General features: G+C 44.1%; 1 pseudogene; it reads left to right on the plus strand.

Moving 5' to 3' along the window:
• The first annotated feature begins 13,992 nt into the window (after positions 1–13,992).
• LOC130712916 (dehydration-responsive element-binding protein 1D-like) lies at positions 13,993–15,325 on the plus strand (annotated as a pseudogene).
• The last annotated feature ends 569 nt before the right edge of the window (positions 15,326–15,894 follow it).

Here is a 15,894-nt window from a genome sequence, read left to right on the forward strand (position 1 = left end):
ATAACTCAAATCACATAAATTCAAAAGGAAGAACAAGGTGAATGTGATAAACATATAGTTTTTTTTAGGGTTTTGAATTTCAAGGTTTAAGGATTTGAGTTATGGAGGAAAAGGAAGAAGGTGGAAGAGGAAGGTGGAAGAACAAGGACTAAAATTGATTAAAATAATTTTTAAGGGACTAAAATTGATGTGAAAAAAGTGCATGTAGCCATCCTTAGCTGACTAGGCTTTCAACTGGACCGTTGACTAGTCAAAATTGAGCAAAATGACTTAAGTAGATTAAAAAAATAATTTCAGGGACCCAATTTGATGCGAAAATTTTACAGGAATCACATTTGATTCCCTTTACAATTTCAAGGACCAAAAGAGTATTTAAGCCTATATTTTTAGCCGTCTCATTTCAATTTTGAATGTGAGGAGAAATTTCCAGGAGCTAGTCCTCCTTGAAGCCGTTCTTATCCACTACACTAGTAGTAGCTAGACAACAAAATGAAAGCTAAGAAGTGTCAGCAAAAGCAAGTGTTAACCGTGGGGTTCATTGGCCCACTTAATAACCAAATCTGAATAACTAAAGCCAACTGTTCCCGTGTCCGTGTCCACATCGTAGCCACGTGCACCAATTTTCGTTTCTTAATTCTTAAACCTCCCAAAGCTACATATATGATCGAACTCCACATTGTCATTCCCTCACTCACTCACTAGCTAACTCATCAATTTTCAGCACTTCTAAACATTTTCCATAGCTAAAAGCAAACCAATTCATCACACACTGCAAATGAATTCACTTGAAGAGTCTTCTAGTTACGAGCACTACTCGTGTTCTTCATCTGAAACGAGCTCCTCCTCTAACCATAATGAAGAAGCTATCATCACACTAGCATCAGCGAAGCCAAAGAGGCGTGCGGGGTGTTGGCCCAATATTTTGGCCCAAGAAAGAAAAAACACATTCGGCCCAAAGCACACGAGGTAGTCAAATTTAGACTAAAGAAGGGAAAGGAAAAATGCACCAAGTTAAAGGAGCAGTCGAATTTGACAATAGGAGCTATTGCTACAAACGGGCACATTTAACATGTGCAGCATTGACCAAGTCAGATCCTCACCACGATGGTGAGACACGTGGCCAAGGAGCGGTTGAAGCAGTTGAGGCCCACGACCTCCACCACTGCACAAAGAACTCCCAGAACCAACTGCAGATCGTGGGAAGAAGGAATTAGACCCACTAACCAATCCAAGAAGAATGAAAAACCGCCAAGGACATGCTCTATAAATGGGAGAATTCAAGTCAGAAAGGAGATTCCGAACTCAACTCTGAAAGATTCACTAAAAGCTCTAATGTCTGCATCAATGAGACTCGAGGAGCAAGACGTGATGATGGAGGAGTATGTTGCAGAACCAAATGTTTATCTTTACTGCGTTTAAGCTTGTCGTGTTATTTGTTAATTTCCTGGGATTCACCAGTCCTGTTGTTTAATTTCTTGTCGAAATTTACATTCCTTGCAGTTTCCTTTTCACTTGGGTACACTTTGACCTTCACGTACTTGATCTTTATTCAATGAAATCCAGTTTCTTTTGAATCGATCCTTTGTTGTCGAAAACCATCAACTCACACACAACACTTTGGCAAGACGTTTTCCCAAAAGGACCCTGAATCTAAACTTCCTTTAGTCGAACTAAGAGGATATTTGTTTACCAAAAATCACCGTAAACAAATTGGCACGCCCAGTGGGACCGTTTTTGTGAAAACTAAGTTTTACAGAAGCATTTGTGTGTTTGGTCTATTTTGTTGCATGTTACTTGGTATTTGTTACTTGCTTTGCTTGTGATTTATGTTTTATATGCACCTGAGAAGTGGTAAGACCGTAAGTATGGAAAGCAATCGAGGAAGAACCTCCCCCCAAGGGTCTAACGTGGGCAATCAGAGCAGCCTCGGGGGAAGTAGCAGTAACAATAATGAAGAAGTGTCTACTGGAATGGGACCTGGCACCACTATGCCAACCCAGAATATGGCAATTTCTGCCGTTGCAGAAATGCCTGTATCTACATCAGTGCAGGCACAAATTGTTCCAACGGTTACAAGGGGAGACATGCCTTATGGTATGTCTACATCTATAATGCAAGGCATACAGGGTACGTATTCGACGTTCCCCGAGAATGTTCCCCCGTTTAGCATACCCCCCCTTTGGGGCAAATGGGACAATGCTGAACTTAGGAAGTCGAGTTAGTCCTCCCAGCCCTATTCCTGGGTTCAGTTCACAAATTTATTTGTCTACAGGTATGAACACTGGTTCACTACAAGCCATTAGGCAGCAAGTAGATGATAGTAACCACGAAATGGTTAACATGCTATCTCGCCAGATAGGTGAAATAATTAACCCCGTGCTCCAAAATAATAATGCCAATAATCAGCAGTTGGCACGTCAGATGGATCGTTTGGCTACAGCCCTGGGGGCACCAGTCGAAATTCAACCGGCACCAGGGGTTATCCCATTGCCTAACCATGTCCCCGCTCCTGTGTGCTATCAAGCGCCACAGCACCAAGATATGGGGGCAAACCCTTTGTTTTGGGGAAACGAGGCAGTACAACCACCATTGCAAAATGTGTATATGGTGAACAGGGATGAACACGCTGATGGTGTGCTAGAAAGAATTCGACACCAGAACGCTGGAGGGCAACAAAATGTTGCTGCTGTAGTGGAACAATTGTTGAACCAACATGGCTTCAACGTTGGTTTCGCAAATAGACCCCATTTTGTATCAGCCTTTACAGAAGAAGTTCTCGAATCTGAACTTCCTCGAGGCTGGAAAGTCCCCAAGTTCACCAAGTTCTCTGGGGACTCAGGAGAGTCTACTGTAGAGCATATAGCCAGGTACCAGATTGAAGCAGGGGACTTAGCCATCAATGAAAATTTGAAAATGAAGTACTTCCCAAGTTCTTTAACTAAGAATGTGTTTACCTGGTTTACCACCCTCGCCCCAAGGTTAGTCCATACATGGGCCCAATTGGAAAGAATTTTCCATGAGCAATTCTTCAGGGGAGAGTGCAAAGTGAGTTTGAAAGATTTGGCTAGTGTCAAAAGGAAGACAGCAGAGTCCATTGATGATTATCTAAACAGGTTTAGGATGCTTAAATCTCGATGTTTCACTCATGTCCCTAAACATGAGCTAGTTGTCTTAGCCGCCGGTGGTCTAGAGTATTCTATTAGAAAAAAGATCGATACTCAATATATTCGAGATATGTCCTTACTCGCAGACAGAGTGAGACATATCGAATTACTAAAGGCTGAAAAGTCTGAAGAAAGGGCCAAGACTACTAAGTGGCCAAAGAAGGAAAAAGTAGCGTACCTAGACGCTGATCTAGTGTGTCAAAGTCCATGTGTTTATCGAGAAGTCCCTGCAGACGTTGATTTAAATGATGTCAACCTGGCTGAGCTCCAGCCAGGCGATCCTTACGTTTGTAAAGCATTGAAACCACATGAAAACAAACTTGGGGAAGAAAACCCCAAGAACACCATTCCTGCTGTGAAAACTTACACTTTTGATGTGGCCAAATGTGATGCAATTTATGATATACTTGTGTTTGATGGTTTGCTTGTGGTCCCTAAAGACCAAAAGCTTCCTTCTCCTGAACAAAGGAAAGGGAAGAAATATTGCAAATATCACAACTTTTTTGGTCATTGGACCTCACAGTGTGTTTGTTTCAGGGATCTTGTGCAGGGGGCATTGGATTCAGGAAGACTCAAGTATGATGAAAAAGCCAAAAGCCAAATGAAGATTGACTCCGATCCGTTGCAGGTAGCTGAGGCCAACTATGTGGAACCTTTCTACATTGGCATGGTCGACATTTCTGAAAAGCTAGATCTGGGCTTGACACTCGGGGAGGCAAAGGAGGAAAATACGACTGTCGAGGAACCAGAGGTCGAGAAAGAGGTGAGCTTGGATGAAGTCTACCCCAAGATGCTGTTGAAGATGAGGATGAAGACATGCTCGAAGAGTTCGACGACAGTGATGGAGAAGACCTCAATATCATTTGCATAGTGTCCATCTTACCTGCAGAATTCGATAGAATCTCAGAGGTTACTGAAAGCGAGGAAGACTACTATGTCGAGGAAGAACCAGATGATAACCCTTTGTATTATTATGTGATGCAGAGAGGATCTGTCGAAGATGAGAGAGCTATTTTCCAGAGGCCAACCGAGCAGATGAAGAGCCATTTGAAACCACTATTTGTTTGGGCTAAAGTCGAGGAGAAAGGAGTTAATAAAGTCCTTGTCGACGGAGGAGCTGCAATCAACCTGATGCCTGGGTTTATGCTCAAAAAGTTGGGTAAAACTGAAGCAGACCTAATCCCACATGATATGGTACTTTCTGATTATGAAGGAAAAACAGGTTCTTCCCTGGGGGCAATTATGCTGAATATAACCGTAGGAACGGTGGCCCGCTCCACATTGTTCATTGTGGTCCCTTCAAAGGCTAATTACAATTTGCTGTTGGGAAGAGAATGGATTCACGGCGTGGGGGTAGTGCCCTCGACTTTGCACCAACGTATATCCATTTGGAAATCTGATGGGGTTATCGAGAATGTACAAGCAGATCAAAGCTACTATTTAGCAGAGACAGGCTACGTTGGTAAGAAGAATTTTGAGAAGAGCTTAGCCACAATTGCTCCTTTGGACACAGTGGCCAATCAATATTTCAATCCATACTCAGAGTACTCAGTGACGTTGGATCCCATCCGGGGGATAAACCTCAATGAAGCATGCAAACCTGATGCCATGAGTGGATGACACAGTGATGAAGAAAAAGATGCCACCACTGAGTGGCAGAACAATGGTAAAGATGATTAATTCGAGCATAGCTCGAATTTCGGCTTACGCAGCCGAAAACAAAATAAGAACGGCCTTAGAGGCCGAGAGAATGGCCAAAGAAATGGCTATTGATGAAGCTAATGTCTCAATTCTGCCTGTCGAAGTGACACCTCAGGAGGAGGCAACAACAAATAAGGATAACACGCACTTAGAAGAAGACGAGCAGAGCGTCGAAGGGTTCGAAGATCTCCGCAATTTAAGGCTAGACTGCATCTATGATGATAGCCCATTGGGTTTCGAGAAGCCAGTGATCGACGTTTCCAAGAAAATGGAAGCACAAGACCCTTTGGAAGAAGTAGACTTGGGTGATGGCTCAGAGAAAAGGCCAACATACATCAGTGCTCTTATTGACCCAGAGTTAAAGGATAGGATGGTGAAATTACTCAAAGAATTCAAAGACTGCTTCGCTTGGGATTATGATGAAATGCCAGGACTTAGTCGAGAACTGGTGGAATTACAATTACCTATCAAGGAAGACAAGAAACCAGTCAAGCAATTACCCAGGAGGTTCCATCCAGATGTGTTGGTAAAAATCAAGGAAGAAATCGAAAGGCTCCTTAAGTGCAAATTCATTAGAACGGCTCGATATGTGGATTGGTTAGCCAACGTGGTCCCGGTGATCAAGAAGAATGGAAAGATGAGAGTTTGCATTGACTTTCGAGATCTTAACGCTGCCACCCCAAAAGACGAGTATCACATGCCCATTGCCAAGATGATGGTAGATTCAGCTGCTGGTCACGAATACTTAAGCTTGTTGGATGGGTATTCAGGCTACAACCAAATCTTCATAGCAGAAGAGGACGTGTCGAAGACAGCTTTTCGATGTCCTGGTGCCTTGGGGACATATGAGTGGGTGGTCATGCCATTTGGGTTGAAAAACGCTGGCGCGACCTACCAAAGGGTAATGAATACCATTTTTCATGATTTTATTGAGACTTTTATGCAGGTTTACATTGATGATATTGTGGTGAAATCCCCATCGATGGATGACCATTTATTGCATCTAAGGAAATCATTTGAGAGGATGAGAAAATATGGCTTAAAGATGAACCCCCTTAAATGTGCCTTTGGTGTTATTGCAGGTGATTTTTTGGGTTTTGTGGTGCATAAAAAGGGCATCGAGATCAACAAAAACAAAGTTAGAGCCATTCTCGACACCAGTCCACCAACCAGCAAGAAACAACTGCAGTCGTTATTGGGAAAAATTAACTTTCTGAGGAGATTCATTACCAACCTCAGCGAGAAGACCAAGTCATTTTCTTCACTTCTTCGACTTAAGAAAGAAGACGTGTTCCGCTGGGAAGCAGAGCACCAAAAGGCATTCGATGAACTCAAAGAGTACCTGTCCAATCCACCTGTAATGGTACCACCCATCAGGGGGAGACCAATGAAGCTGTATATCTCTGCCACAGATGAAACCATTGGAAGCATGTTGGCTCAAGAAGATAAAGATGGCAACGAAAGGGCCATATTTTACTTGAGTAGGGTGTTAAATGGCGCAGAAACTCGATACACCATGATCGAGAAATTGTGTTTATGTTTGTACTTCTCTTGTGTAAAGCTGAAATATTATATAAAGCCAATCGATGTTATGGTTTTTTCTCATTATGATATAATAAAGCACATGTTATCCAAACCTATCTTGCATAGTCGAATTGGTAAATGGGCTTTGGCCCTAACCGAATATTAACTAACTTATGCCCCATTAAAAGCAATTAAGGGGCAAGCAGTTGCTGATTTCTTAGCGGATCATACTCTGCCTAAAGAAATCATAGCTTACGTAGGCATCTTGCCTTGGAAGTTATTCTTCAACGGTTCTAGCCACAAAGAGGGAACTGGGATTGGAATGTTCATAGTGTCCCCGCAGGGCATCCCTACTAAATTCAAATTCAGAATCGAGAATAATTGCTCAAATAATGAAGTTGAGTATGAGGCGTTAATATCAGGCCTCGAGATCTTACTAGCTCTCGGGGCAAAGAACGTTGTCATAAAAGGAGATTCAGAGTTGGTAGTAAAGCAGCTCACCAAAGAATACAAGTGTGTTAGTGAAAATTTAGCCAGATATTATGTAAAAGCAAATAATTTATTGGCTGAATTCAATGAGGTTGGAATAGGTCACGTTCCTAGAATGGAGAACCAAGAAGCCAATGAATTGGCACAGATAGCCTCCGGGTAGAGGATAGATAAATTAAAATTAAAAGAGTTAATTAAGATCAAAGAAAAGCTGAGCCCTTCGGAACTCGACATTATGGTTATTGATAACTTAACTCCCAATGATTGGAGAAAGCCAATTGTCGAGTACTTGCAGAACCCAGTAGGGTCGACTGATAGAAAAGTCAAGTACAGGGCTCTAAGTTATACTATCCAAAGCAACGAGCTGTTCAAAAAGAATGTCGACGGTACTTTGCTAAAATGTTTAAGCGAGGGCGACGCATTCATAGCCGTATCAGCTGCTCACGATGGCTTGTGTGGTGCTCATCAAGCAGGGGCAAAAATGAAATGGATTCTGTTTAGGCAAGGTTTGTATTGGCCAACCATCATGAAAGATTGCATCGAATATGCGAAAGGCTGTCAAGATTGTGAAAAACATTTGAGAATTTAACACGTGCCAGCTAGCGAATTGCATTCTATTATCAAGCCATGGCCTTTTAGGGGATGGGCAATAGACTTAATTGGCGAAATTCACCCGGCCTCATCAAGGCAGCACAGATATATCATAGTGGCAGTCGATTATTTCACTAAATGGGTCGAAGCCATTCCACTACAGAATGTGACACAAGAGACGGTAATCGAGTTTATACAAAACCATATCGTGTATCGATTCGGGTTACCAGAGTCAATCACGACAGACCAAGGCACAGTGTTCGTGGGACGCAAAGTGGCGGCCTTTGCAGAATCCTGGGGCATCAAACTCTTAACCTCGACCCCTTACTACGCTCAGGCAAATGGCCAAGTAGAGGCGGCCAATAAAATCATAATAAGCTTAATCAAAAAGCATGTGGGTCGAAAACCAAAAAGCTGGCATGAGTCTTTGAGTCAAATCCTGTGGGCTTACAGGAATTCACCAAGGGAAGCGACAGGAACAACGCCTTTTCGACTGGCCTATGGCCAAGAAGTCGTGCTGCCCGCAGAAGTATATTTGCAGTCGTGTCGAATTCAAAGACAAGAGGAAATCCCAAGTGAAGTTTACTGGAATATGATGCTAGATGAATTGGTTAACCTCGACGAAGAAAGGATCTCGGCACTAGACATTTTAATAAGGCAAAATGATCGCATAGCTAAAGCATACAATAAAAAGGTTAAAAATCGATCTTTTGTCACAGGTGATTACGTGTGGAACGTTATTCTCCCAATGGATAAAAATGATAGAGCTTACGGGAAATGGACCCCCAATTGGGAAGGGCCATTTAAAATCGAGAAAACGTTACCCAATAATGCTTACGTGATTAAGGAATTGAGCAATCAGCGTCAGTGTATTACGATAAATGGCAAGTATTTAAAAGCATATAAGCCAATGTTGCACGAAATCAAAATTGAATAAAGGACAAAATGTCGCGACTGCCAAATCGAGTTCATTAATCAAAATGGACATTACAGGTGTGGCAAGATACAAATAAACTAAAAGCCTAAAAGGGAAAAATGGCTCTGTATCCATCGAATCTAGCTTGCATGGGTGCTAATCGATCCACCAGCGCCACCATCTGGCCCTCAAGTCGAGCCTTCTTTTGACGAGCGGCAAGGTCTTCAAAGGAGACCGCAGATATCTCGACGGCTAGTCGAACGAGACCTTCCGGGTCTTGCTGGTCCAAAGAGGCTTGGAGCAAATCGAATTTCTCCTTCCATTCATCTATTTGGTGTTCCTGAAAGAACACCATTACCGAAAGCTCCCTGAACTCTTCAAACAGGGGTTTGGCTTCCAAGAGAATCCCCTAGAATTCCTGAAGAGGAATTCTAACACACGCAATGACTGACCTGTGAAGCAGTTGATCAATGAGCCCTAAAAGCTCATCAAGGCAAGCAGAGGAGTCATACAGGTTCTGGAAAAGGTCATCCTGGAAAGCCAGGTCCCTGATACGACGAAGAATGAGTCTGCTGTCCATAGTCAAGGATGAAAGGTTCTTAGAGTGCAGGAAGAAGATGAGAACGGAAAGAAGAGAAGTTACTGGTGAAAGACGAGTAAAAAACGGCTCCCTTTATAATGGGGATGTGACAAACAGCCGCATTAATGCAAAGCATGCAGTTGCCAAAGCGTCAGCCAAACACAGCAAGCCACGTCAGCCACTTCCGCGAGTGGAGGAAGTTCTTAAGTCGTTGAACAAGAACGTGATAAAAGAGCGTTATAAATTACTGCGGTTTCCGAGGAGATTTAGGAGATGAAAAGTTAGAGTAGATGCCAAGCTAAATGGCGTAAAACTCAGCAATACAACGCAGGAAATAATTTAACAAAGACTAAAACATCGACAATAAAATGCAAATCGAAAAGTAAAGCATGTCGAGTATCGCCAATACAAAATTCATTCATTGATTAGAAGTCGAACAGAGCTACAGGAATGATTATTACAAGATTGGCAACAAAGGCCACAATAGATCCATGGCCACTACAACAAACAACAATTATGAAACCTAAACCCTCGACTTGAAAGCTTCAAGTTGAACCCTGGCAGCAGCAATCCTAGAATCCAAGCTTTGCTTCACACGCTGCTCCGCTGCAACCTCCTTAGAGAGTTGAGATGTCGATAACATCACATTTGTGCACTCGGCAGCTAGAGTATTCAGCCGGGAATTCACAGCTGGGCCTTCATCAATCAACATTGCCTTCTGCTTCTCGAGCCTGGCTACCTCCCTTTGAAGCTCATCCAGTCGAGCATCAACACTTGACAACTCAGCTGCTATAAGAGTTTTCCTAGCAGTCAGCTTGAGAATTTCGTCTTTCGCGGGCAATAGTCCATTGGTGTTGGAAGCCACTTGTGCCTTTTTGGTCTCAATAAGTTGTTCCACCGCAAGGGCCTTGTCAAGTGTGGCCACGATATCGACCAAGAGAGTCTGAAGCTCGACGAGAGCATCTGCCCGAGTTTGGTCAAGTCGTTGGCCCAATAGGAAGGCAAGCAGCTCCTTACCTTCCTGGCCTAGTCGAGGGTTAGCCCGAACCCCGTCGATGAAACCTTCATCGAAAAGCAGCCTTTTTAACTTACCAAAAGCCTCCTCAACCTGGCTATCATTAGCCACTCCACCAGACTGAGCAGTCTCAGTAGTTTCAGCTTGGCGTGGCGGAGACTCGAGATCCAAAGTGCCATCAAAGAAGCTCTGAAAGATGGAAAGAGGATCTTCAATCAAAAGGGCACTAAGCCTCTCACCGGAAGTGTAGGAAGAGGCAGCCGTCTTAGAAGAAGCTGAACCTCCCTTAGCGTGAGGAGAAGGTTGAAGCTGTTGGGGAGAAGGCTGAAGCTGTTGGGGAGAAGTTTGAAGCTGTCGAGGAGAAGGTTCAGAATGGGTTGAGACAGGAACATTAGCCTTTGGTGGGAGCATAACACCAATCACTTGGTCAGGCTGAATGATTGGAGGCACTTGATCCTCACCACCCTGCACCTCGACATGTGGTGCACTCTCTTCACGAGCAGGGGAAGGCATGTTCTGAATATCCTGCGGAGGAAAATTAGAAAGGTTATCTCGACATTCTTTGGTATAATAGGGCTCACAACCAGGATGTTGCCAAGCGATTGGCTTCGAGTTAAAATAAAAGGTTAACTTGTCCCACATAGGGTCTGACTCATTAGAGTCAAAACTCGAGCTCGAGGATTCTAAACTGCTCAAAGAGCTAGACGGGACAACTGGTGGGGGTTTAGAAGAAAACCATGTGGCTCGAGGCACAGCCATTTTAGACATGCCAACCCTCTGAAGAACAAAAGTGGAAATGATTGAGAAAGAGGAAAAGAAAGCGAATTGAGACGAGATGTGAATCATAATGATTTACCTTAGGGCCAGATTCTTTGAGAGGACTGGAACTGGTTGAACTCTTGGAATGATGGGAGGAGGAGCTGCCAGACGTACGACTAGACTTCTTCCTGGAGGTCTTCTTGGCCGGAGCCATCTCGACAAGAATCGGTGTAGTGCCTTGAAGAAGAGGGTTGGAAGCTTGCTGATCAACACCTTGATCACCACCTTGCTGCATTTCCTCACGTTGGCTAGCTGACTTAGCCGGGGAAGGATTTCCCACAGTAAGTTCACCAGCACCTTTAGCCTTTTTCTGGCCTGCAGAAGTGGTAGGGGTGGCCCCTCGTTTTCGACTCTGAAACAAAAGGAAAATAATCACAAAGATATATATATCGAATAAAGATCAAAGCTTCACAGGTTTTAGTATTACCTTAGGCATCTTGAGCTTATCAGCCAGAGCAACATCATCATCATCATCCTCAACTTCAATAGTAGAAGAAGTCACCCGATGAGAAGCTTGAGGGGTCGGTCGCGGAATCGGCTCAGCTACAAAAGAAAAACAAAGGAAAATTAAGCCATAAGTATCGCAAAGGTGCTAGGTCGAAATGAGTACCTTGACCAATAAGCGTTCTTATCGATATGTGGTTGAAGATTTCGACCGGCACATGGAGACGGAAATTCCATAGGTAACGCTTGGTCCAAGTCACCCGCTTCCGAGGGGGCAGTGCGCTATGGTAAAAGTTTTTGATACTTACATGATCAACCCACTTAGGAAGCACCACTGGAAAAGCCAAAGCATACTTACAAGTAGGCAGTGGTGGGAACCTAAAGCCTGTTTTTCGAGTAATGAAAGAAAGACCATCCTCATCAGAGGGAATGCTCAATCGAGTTTTCTTGGCTTTAGCTTCCCACATTCTCCTTAGAACTTGGGCTGCTTTGGCAACAGTTTCCTGAAGACGAGGACCCGAAAAGTATACTACACCGAAGAATTGTTGAAAAGAGTTGATCTCAGATGTATGCATACCTTTGGTCTTCTTTGGGGCCTGCTTCATTAAAAGAAAAATACTCGTTATGCGCTGGAAGCAATCTTCAATCGGCGTCGAAATATCATGCCAATAAGCAGACCACCACGCCTTAAACGCCTGGGTGACGTAAAAAGATGGGGTAAAATTGAAAGGACTAAGGCCAAGCAGCTCCTCCTCGTTGTAGTAGCTAATGGTAGTGTCGAAGGCACTACGTTTGGTGATGGTACCAGGATAGAGGACGAGGGATTTGTCGAACAAAGTATTGGGCAAATCTTGGCTCAGCCCAAATTGTCGAGACACGAGCTGAGGATTGTAACCACACAGAGTGAAGTCATTACTGGCAAAGTTGATAGTCAACACCCTAGGAGATAATATAGTCTGCCAAAGCTCGATTTGATGCTGAGAGAGGTTATCTGAGCCAGGAAGGTTAGGGAAAGAATTCCTTAGCCACCGAGGGCCATAGGAAGGTTTGTGATACAGCGCAAAGCCCGAGCGAAAACGTTTCAGCTCGAAAAACATGGTGAAATACTTCTTAAAGTCAACTTCAAAAGTGGAAGCGTCATAAGGAGGAGTAAGGGCTTCAAGCCTGAAAGCATCGACCCTTGTGTTAGACACCACAGGAGGAGAGTTCTTGGCTGGAAGAAATGATTCGAAGACCGCATTCATCCAAAGTTGAAGTAGCCAGAAAGGACCAGCTGCATTCAAAGACGCAACCTTAGGATCTCGAATGTCGGCTATCGCTTCATTGATCATTTGGTAAAGATTGTCAAGTACAAGCCTGGCCATAGCGATAATTCGACCCTCATGTAACAAATTGGCTAAAGGAAGAAGTTTAGCCGGAATCCACAAGGATTTGGTGCAGAACACATAGGCAGAAAGCCAATACAGCAGAAACGCGACATGCTCAGCGTCGGAGACTTCACCATTCTCGACATAGTGATCTTTAATAAATTTACTGAAAGAGATGTTATACGTCGGAATGGCGATGGGATTGGTGGGGGCAGCAGAGGAATGGTAATCATCACCCACCACCCAAAGGCCAGTAATGGCAGCAACATCAAGGAGAGTGGGAGAAAGCATCCCAAAGGGGACATGGAAGCTATTGGTAGACCGCTCCCAAAAGAAGAGAGAACTTAAAAGCATAGCAGGATTGTAAGAAATCGGCGACCTCGACAACTGAATGAGGTCGAAAATCCCAGTGACTCTCCAATGCCCAGACTTACTAGCCTCCACCCTGTCAAGCCATTTCAAATAGGCTCCCTCACCAGCAGTTGGGTTAGGCGGTGCAGACCTACAAGTCCTCTTGGGATCTTTCAGAAAGGGCAAGCGGTAAGAGGGTCGAAATGCAAGAACAAGCTCATCCCCACGAACACTGGGGTGAAACTGCTCGTAACCCTCAGGAAGAATGTTAGGCCTGCCCTTCTTCGCCTTCTTCAAAGGACCTAAAATGGCACGTAGATTGCCATTTACAGAAATAGGGATAAATACCTGGGATTTCCAGATAGCCCGTTTCTCCACTTCATATGGCGGGTCTGGAAGGGGAGTGCGTTTCGCCTCGTTCATCTCGCACGCAGCGGCCAGGGGAATGACGTCGTCAGTACTGGAAGCCATGAAAATATACAGAAGATGCACCAGAAAAGCAGAAATCAGACGATTGAAGATGATCACGAATGAAATCAGGCAAAGCTTGAATGTTTGAAAAAGCGTAAAGCTTGCAAAGGGCCAACAATGGCGTATTTATAGGCAAATGAAGAGTCGGACGTGAAGCTGCATTACAGGATGGAGCATGAAAAGTTTTGAAATCCAACGGTTATTTTATTATATAACCGCAAACCCTAGCATAAAGGCTAAAAAGGGGTCATGATTACCCTAGGGTAGAGACGGCAGATGACAGACGAAGTCAGACGCCAAAGACTCTGATTGGAGCAAAAGTCAAACGATAGGATCTCTGATGGGACTTGAAATCAGAAAGTTAAAAGTCGCGAACAGCCGACAAGCTCCATCGAAATTCACGAGCAAAAAATGCTTGATCCCTCCAAGATCTGGTAGTCGAGAATCAACATTTTTTGGGGGCATCTGTTGGCCCAATATTTTGGCCCAAGAAAGAAAAAACACATTCGGCCCAAAGCACACGAGGTAGTCGAATTTAGACTAAAGAAGGGAAAGGAAAAATGCACCAAGTTAAAGGAGCAGCCGAATTTGACAATAGGAGCTATTGCTACAAACGGGCACATTTAACATGTGCAGCATTGACCAAGTCAGATCCTCACCACGATGGTGAGACACGTGGCCAAGGAGCGGTTGAAGCAGTTGAGGCCCACGACCTCCACCACTGCACAAAGAACTCCCAGAACCAACTGCAGATCTTGGGAAGAAGGAATTAGACCCACTAACCCATCCAAGAAGAAGGAAAAACCGCCAAGGACATGCTCTATAAATGGGAGAATTCAAGTCAGAAAGGAGGTTCCGAACTCAACTCTGAAAGATTCACTAAAAGCTCTAATGTCCGCATCAATGAGACTCGAGGAGCAAGACGTGATGATGGAGGAGTATGTTGCAGAACCAAATGTTTATCTTTACTGCGTTTAAGCTTGTCGTGTTATTTGTTAATTTCCTGGGATTCACCAGTCCTGTTGTTTAATTTCTTGTCGAAATTTACATTCCTTGCAGTTTCCTTTTCACTTGGGTACACTTTGACCTTCATGTACTTGATCTTTATTCAATGAAATCCAGTTTCTTTTGAATCGATCCTTTGTTGTCGAAAACCATCAACTCACACACAACACTTTGGCAAGACGTTTTCCCAAAAGGACCCTGAATCTAAACTTCCTTTAGTCGAACTAAGAGGATATTTGTTTACCAAAAATCACCGTAAACACGGGGCGAAGAATATTCAAGGAGACGAGGCACCCGGTGTACAGAGGAGTGAGGAGGAGGAACAACGACAAGGGGGTTTGCGAGGCGTGTGTTCCCAACGAGAAGAACGGCAGGATTTGGCTCGGAACGTATCCGACCCCTGAGATGGCGGCGCGTGCTCATGACGTTGCGGCGCTCGCACTCCGTGGGAAGTCTGCTTGCCTCAACTTTGCGGACTCCGCGTGGCGGATTCCGCCTTTGCTGCCGGCGTCGAACTGTAAGAAGGAGATAAGGCGGGTGGCGGGGGAGGTTGCTGAGGCGTTTGCGGTTGAGGATAGTAATTGGCAGCAGGTAACTGATGGTGATGAGGTTTGTAGCAGCGACAGAATTAGTACTGACAGTGTCATGGAAGATGATGATAATGGAAAACCGTTGCAGTTGAAGGAATTGAGTTTGGAATTGGATGAAGCTCTTCCCGGTGGTGTGTCGTCGGAGTTGCAGGCGGAGCAGGAGCTGCATGATTGGCTTCGGAGAATGGCTGATGAGCCTTTACGATCTCCGCTGCATGAATTTGTAGGATCATATGGTTGGGATTGAAGTGATGTGGAGGGTGATGCTGAGGTTTCCTTGTGGAGTTTTGCTATTTAATGAAACATGAAGCACCCAATTTAGGCATTGACTAATTAGTAGTATTTGAATGATTTGACTTATTTTTGTCTTTGGTTTTCTTGTGATAGATCAACAAATGTGCAAACTGCAAAGGATTAAATGGATTATTTATGAATGCTGTTAATTTGGGTGACTTCAAAGGCTACAAGGTGGGTATGAGTGGTTCTTGTGTTGTTTCCCTCCTTCAGTTTGCTGATGACACTATTTTTATGGGGGAAGCAACGTTTCAGAATGTGGTGGTAATGAAGGGAATCCTTAGGTGCTTTGAACTGATTTCCGGTCTCAAAGTGAATTTCCACAAGAGTAAATTAGCTACTATTGCTCTTGATACAGGTCCTGCCCAATGCTTTGCTTCTTTTCTTCACTGCAAATTAATGAGCATCCCATTTGTGTATCTTGGGATCCCTATTGGTGCTAGAGCAGATCGTATTCGAACTTGGGAACCGGTTATTGCTAAATTCAGAAGTAGACTCTCAACATGGAGGCGTAAATCTGTATCTTTTGGTGGTCGCGTTTGCCTCATTCAGAGTGTCTTATCTGCTCTTCCA

Source organism: Lotus japonicus, chromosome 4, assembly GCF_012489685.1.
Source record: "Lotus japonicus ecotype B-129 chromosome 4, LjGifu_v1.2".
Lineage (NCBI taxonomy): Eukaryota > Viridiplantae > Streptophyta > Magnoliopsida > Fabales > Fabaceae > Lotus > Lotus japonicus.